General features: G+C 32.5%; 1 protein-coding gene and 1 long non-coding RNA gene across 3 annotated transcripts in view; one reads left to right on the forward strand and one right to left on the reverse strand.

Moving 5' to 3' along the window:
* LOC125674762 (uncharacterized) overlaps window positions 1-78 on the forward strand; it is a 15248-nt gene extending 15170 nt beyond the window's left edge. For both annotated transcript variants that reach the window (XM_048912039.2, XM_048912041.2), the window contains exon 5: window positions 1-78. This exon is cut by the window's left edge and continues 745 nt beyond it. The gene's annotated coding sequence lies outside the window, so the exon portion shown is untranslated.
* A 2858-nt stretch (window positions 79-2936) lies between these two features.
* Window positions 2937-6106, reverse strand: LOC130052510 (uncharacterized). The gene is made up of 2 exons (XR_008800856.1): window positions 6003-6106; window positions 2937-4404 (listed from the first exon to the last, which is right to left on the reverse strand). It is a non-coding gene; the product is annotated as an uncharacterized LOC130052510 (long non-coding RNA).
* Between the last annotated feature and the right edge of the window lie 638 nt (window positions 6107-6744).

Here is a 6744-nt window from a genome sequence, read left to right on the forward strand (position 1 = left end):
ATACTTAGGGTAAATGTTATTCCTGTGTGTGGTTTCTCTATTTCAATCCTGTGATAAACTTGAACACTTGTCATTTCACTGAGGTTTCTGTTCTTTGTTTTTAGCTTACCAGAACCACTGGTCCAATTTAAACCAAATTTGGCGCAAATCATTCTTGGTTGAAAGGGATTTATCATTTAAGTTTATTCAAATGAAGGGCCAAGCTCTCTCCAAGGGGAGGTAATAGCAAAATGGTCAAATTAAATAAGTGATTCAAGGTACCTTGTCATAGCATGGCCATGCTAAAGTAGGCAGATTTACAGACTTGGCGGCTGTTCAAGTATGAATATTCACCAACTTGGTGGCAGTTTGTGTATACATTAACAGTATTATGGTAGTATAGAGATTCGATACATTCTGGTTATGTAATGAATACACACATCTATCCAGACAGTTTACAAAGTATGCATTTTTAGAATACTTGATTTTCGATGGATATTATTTCTTTCCGTTTTGAAGTAACAACCGTTTTTCAATAATAAAACACCTTGTCTGTGTATAGTCAATAACTTGAATTGGAGTGTTGAAATTTACCGACTGAGTGGCTGTTAAGTATGAATATTTTTTGATTTAGTAACTCTGTGTATACATTAAAGGACATGTCACATGTTTCAAAAGTATACAAAATTATGCGCATTTTACATTTCTTATGCTTATAGTAGTTGATTCTAATAGTTAGTTCACCGCAATATTGCGATAATTAGCCACAATACGGATTTAAATCTAAGCTCCGATTTCAAAAAAGCCTCTTTTATTAGTAGGTGGTACAGTGACATCACATACACCCTTCTTCAATCAACTGAGTGTGAGAGTAGGGTTAGATATTTTTAAAATGTCAGCTTTAAGGGGCCTAATTTATTCACCATGGACAACATTTAAATTGATGTTGACAAATTCCCCGAGTCTTATATGTTTTAGCCACCAGTGCATACAAATGGTGATGTAAATACCCAAATATAGTGAGAAAAGCGAGTAAATAGTGTTTATAAATATGGGTCGCTATCTACATCAATACTTTATTTATTTTGAAATTGTAATTTGCACGTTGTTAGGAAGTGCTCCATATCTGTACTTTATGTTACGAGTTCATCTAAAACAAAAAGGAGGCATATGATACCGGTAATTTTGTGATTCAATTTAAAGTTTGGAACAATATTTTGTCATTTATAATTAGAAGTTCAATTACTTTGTATCTTTAAATTTTTGTAAATCTACCAGTTGGTAGAAACTGGGAGCACAAATTATTTGTTGTTACAAGGTGAAGGTCAGTTGATCCGAGTGTGTATTGAATTTAAAGGCCAGAACAGAATGTATATGCTGTACATAGGCCTAGCAGTGCTTAGCGTCGATATATCCATTTCCTTGCAGTTTATGTGTCTCTGTACAAGTGGTTTTTGAAAAAGTACATGGACAAAGGTGACTGGGTTTTTTTTTAAGGCAAAGTCCTTGCTCCAACCAAAAAATATTCACGTCTTTTTTTCTCGCACCTTATGATATAATAATAATAATAAATAAATTCTTTTATCTAGACAGGATAGCACAATTAGTATAAATGACTTACTAGTTTACATTGTGGTCCTGTATAAAACATATTCACAGACAGATAAATGAGAGAATAGAAAAATAGATAACACTAGAGCAAAGCTCGTTGCAAAGCAACGAGAGGTCTTCCGTCGGAGCTGTGTGACATAAAAACCTTGAACTTGACCATATGTCCTTGGGTCAGGTCCTAATGCAGCCTCAATTAACATGAAAATCTGTTGTAAGTATGAAATCTAAATGTTTCTTCATTACAGCATATGGTCAGGACAGGGTTTGTATTTTCAAAAAAGTGAACTTGACAATATGAGCATGGGTCAAGGCCAGGACACTTTCTTTGATCATATGGAAAGGACTAAGACCATGTTTAGCTATATCGGCCCTGTGGTGTGTTAAAAAATAAAGCAGAATTAATTGAAATAAAATTGTTATCATTTGATAATATAATCTTTATACCATCGCGACGTGCCAAGATTTCCCCGCCAAAACGTCAGCTTGTGGAATTCTATACAAGACAAAACCGGTATCGGTCTGGTTTTCTGCAGAAATCTCCACTTTTTTCAAATTTAGTCATATAATTCCTATAAAACACGACCTTCGATCCAGAAACTGACTGTAGTCTATCAAAATCTATCAATACAAATAAATTTTGCACGAACGATTTTTTGGATCGAAAGGTGTGCTGTTGATGAATATCAACTTTGAATTAAATCGAGAGCAATCCGGAATTATTTATTTTTGTGAGAGTTGTGGGTATTTTATTAATTATGTTGCTTTGAAAAATTAAAACAACATACTTATGTGGAGTCTACATCATTTCCATGCAGAATACACCCCTATGTGGTGTTTTTATCAAAAGCTATAGAATTTTGATGCGTAAACAAACGAATCTGCTGTCCGACAAATCGGACCTTCAATGCTATAGAACGTTTTTATTTAGACGACACCAACAGAATTACTAAGATCAAAATGAAAAGAATTTATAGAACATGCATTGATATAACTAAAACTATTGCCGATATATCGAAAGTACAACGTTAACTAGGGCAAATAAACATATAAAAGATTTTTAAGGGTGTGACGTCATAGATGTCGTGGCTTAGTGGTAGAGAGCCCAACCTTCAATCGGGAGATCCGGGTTCAATTCCTACCCGTGTCAATATTTTATTTTTTTTTTTAATTCATACTGTTAACTACATTTTTCTTGGCGTTATTGAAAAATTAATTTCTTTCAAGACACTGAAGATGAAATTATACCTGAATACAAATAAAAATAACAATCACAGAACACCAAGGAAATATGCAAGGATTACAGATTACATTTTTAAAATTCATTGAAAAAAACCAAACCAAAATACTTTATTTTCGGACTTGATTTTATTTCAAAGAATGAACCAGCAAAAGATAATGGAAAGGAAAGTTTTTCCAATGCATCTAATGTACAGAAGAAAAGTAAGAAAAAATGTGAATCCATTAGCTATTCGTCATTTCCTGCAGAGTAAGAACTTTCTTGTTGAAACCACCACATGCTATATTGTGTAGCAAGTGTAGACATGTGTGTCAGTAAATTCACATCCAACAAAATTGTCACAATCAATCTCGGCCACTTCCTGAGACAAAGTCTCTACAGAGAATTTCAATACCTCTCGACAGAACCAGGCCTGGGGTAATGGTAATTAAATGACAACCAGTTTCAATGTAATGGGGGTGTAATGGACCATTTTTGCATTACAAGTAATGGTAATGTAATGCATACTGTACTGTACATTATTTTTCATTACATTTACACTACTTCAAATATTTGATGATATTTCGAAGATTTAGAATAATTCATTTTATTAGTGATTGACTGAAGCATTTGAAACATTGATGACAATCAAATGCAATGAATAACTTAATAGATATGTTTCCTAACATTGCTGAATATTTTGTGTTCTTATGTTAATGTATAATTAAAAATCATAATACAGAAATAATTTTTCTGCCATTTCTTTAATACCTGACAGTATGTTATGTAAATGTGTAATGTAAATTCACTCTCAAGTAATGTAATACATTATATTTCAAAATAGGAGTAATGGTAATGTGAAATTTTCTAGGTAATGTAAGGCGTTACATTGCTATGTAATTGACCTCAAGCCTGGATAGAGCACCTTCTCATGCATATATGCAAGTGCCTTGGACCCAAATTGTCATTTCCTCTTTTGCAAGATTTTCAGCATTTCTTCATAGAGATCATAATTCCAACTGCAAGGTGTCCAAGATGATGAATTCAGACCTGACCAGTGTTTTTGACAATTTGATAACTTTTGACTCTACACTTTTCATCATTCAAAAAGTACATTATGACATTCATAATTCAACCTGCAGATTTTCATTTGAATCATCAAATATGAATTCTTCCAAATAATAACCCCCCCCCCCCCAAAAAAAAACCACTTTAAAAACCTCCACAGGTATATTTCAAATGACATAGAAGTGCCATGGGTTAATAAGGGTTAAACTTTAGAGTCGACATGTTTCTTCCAAGCAATATAGTCTTGTTTGGATCCAGTTTTTCCAGTTCTGATATAACTGCCTGATACTGTACAATGTAGGTGTCAATCTGGTCCCCCTATTGTGGGAATCTGTTTCCACATAACTGCTGTATAATCTGGTACCTTGCTATTGGCAGGCACAACAAGGAAGATATTCCTTCAGTGATGTCCAACACTTATCCGCATGTGTCACTGATGCCACTATCATTGATGAGTAGGAATATGGATTCTTGTCAATCTGATTCATGTCACCCTTGCCATCAATTTTTGCTGTACATATTATATCATCCTGAAATTCAAATTACTCCAGTATTATATCATTATCAAAACTATATCATAAATGAAAGGTGAAGATAACAAACAGTGATCAATCTCATAACTCCTACAAGCAATACAAAATAGATAGTTGGGCAAACACGAACCCCTGTATTATAATATTCATATAAAAGTTGTACTTTCATGCCCTCATGTATTTTCATTGATACAGAATTCAGAAAAATTACATTTATGTATTCGGTGGGAGATTGACATGTCTCCAACTAAACAATAGAGGACAGTTTAGTTACATGTACATTTCTGCATAAATAATTATATACACAAACATTTCATTTGAATTTGATTCCCCATCTAATAATTTTTGTTGTAGCTAATGTTGATATATTACATGTATCTTACTTCACAATTATCAGCAAATTCACAAAATATTTTTATCTTTCATGCTCTTTCTTGTGGTAGATGTATGGAAAAATTTAATATTCAATAATATAAAGGAGATAAGCTAACAAAAAAATATATGCTTAAATCATGGTAGTACCCATGAAATTCAACATTCTCTGAGTGATTCTATATCTAATCCCAATGCAGGCATGTAAGTTGTAAGTGTAATTGTTGAAATTAAGTTTGACATGTTTACAATTTATCTTGAAATAAGGCATATTTAAATTATAAAACCAAACTGTTCTTATGATTTTCCTGGCTTAATGGTGCTTTTAAGTATTTAAAAATTATTGAATGTAAAAATCATTCCGACTTTTCTAATCCATGTTTCTGCGTAAGGCCAAAAAATATATATATGTTAATTGGTTTCCACTTTCCCGACTACCCTAATTAAAAATTTCTGTTGACCCTAACACAATTTTTTCTATTCTCACAGATTTTGCAAATGTCATCACTACAACAAGAATATATTTATTGACTAATATGAAGTTATTTATTATGCACTAATACCAGACAGATTCCAAACCACAGAAACAGTTTTTGTTTACAGTAAATTGAAAAAATGTATCGATTCATCATATAACTTTTATTTGATTACTAAATAATCACTAAGTTAAGTTTAAACATAGTAGAATACTCATTCGAAAATTATTCAACCTATAACCCCCCACAGGCCTACATGTTACCCCAGAGACATATATACCATTATGGAAATATACATCTATATACAATTATATGTCTCTTTAACCTATACAAATACTTTTTAGACCATACAATGATACATGGAAAGTTCAAAGTGTGAAGTGAGTCAAACATCATGTAAGAAAATTCAAATAGACCCGAGAAGGTCATGCACTTGGAATTGAAAATGGCATGATCGTGAAACAGCTGATTTTTCTGATCAGCTGATATACATACAATTTTAAATCTTAACAATATATAATTATAATAGATAAACAATAAATATATGTTGACAACAGTTAACAGATTTGTTGTGGGATTTCCAACAGCCCAATGCGTGAATATTATGTGTTTGTCAACACACCACAGGCGCACCATACTATTCGTTCCATGCGACTTGTTTATTATTTTTAAGAGCAATTGGTACACCTATTTGGTTATACAGTTTAACGAGTAGAGGTGAAGTATATTCATATTTCTAAAACTTACGTTGAAATGCGATGAGTACATCCTCTGCAACTTCCACGAACAGCACAAACAGGCTAACGGCGCGGCGTGTGAAAATGGCCGAATGAAGGCAGGATTGAAAAATAAGGTGTGCCATTCGGGCTATAAGTAAAATAACCTTATTGCGTATTTTGAAAGAAAATTTCTTTTTCAAGATTGTATTATATATTAAACAGCTCATTGCATAATTATGTTTTACAATACGTTACCACTTCTAATAATATATAGCGACGTTGTATGACGCAATCTTACAAAGTAGAGCAAATTATAGGATTTATACTAGTAATGTAAACCTAAAAATAGTGTTCTTTCACGAACTCTACATATAAAAACCAGTACATTATAGGAAAAGAACATGTTAGAGAATATTTCTAACAAAAAATTATTCACTTTGGACGTTAGGCCGAATTTTGATAAACATGGTCTTAGTCCTTTTCTTTCAGTATTAATTAAAATTTGCCATTAGTTAGATCTATTAAGACTCTAATCAATTTTTAACTTTTAGACCTTTAGAAATGGTGCAAATGACCTTACATCAAGATTATTTATGTTATTGTCATTAATAATCTTTATGTGAAGATTGAGCTTACGGTGTATTTTTAAAAGTTGCGGTCTGGGCACATTTGCACGGATAGGCGGACTTGGTGATATCTTAAACTTTGTTTGCTGGAACTATAATTAGTGTTCGGTAATATTGCTATCTGTTCTTCCGGCTCGAAGAGAC

The sequence above is a fragment of the Ostrea edulis genome, chromosome 3 (assembly GCF_947568905.1).
Source record: "Ostrea edulis chromosome 3, xbOstEdul1.1, whole genome shotgun sequence".
In the NCBI taxonomy this organism is placed as follows: domain Eukaryota; kingdom Metazoa; phylum Mollusca; class Bivalvia; order Ostreida; family Ostreidae; genus Ostrea; species Ostrea edulis.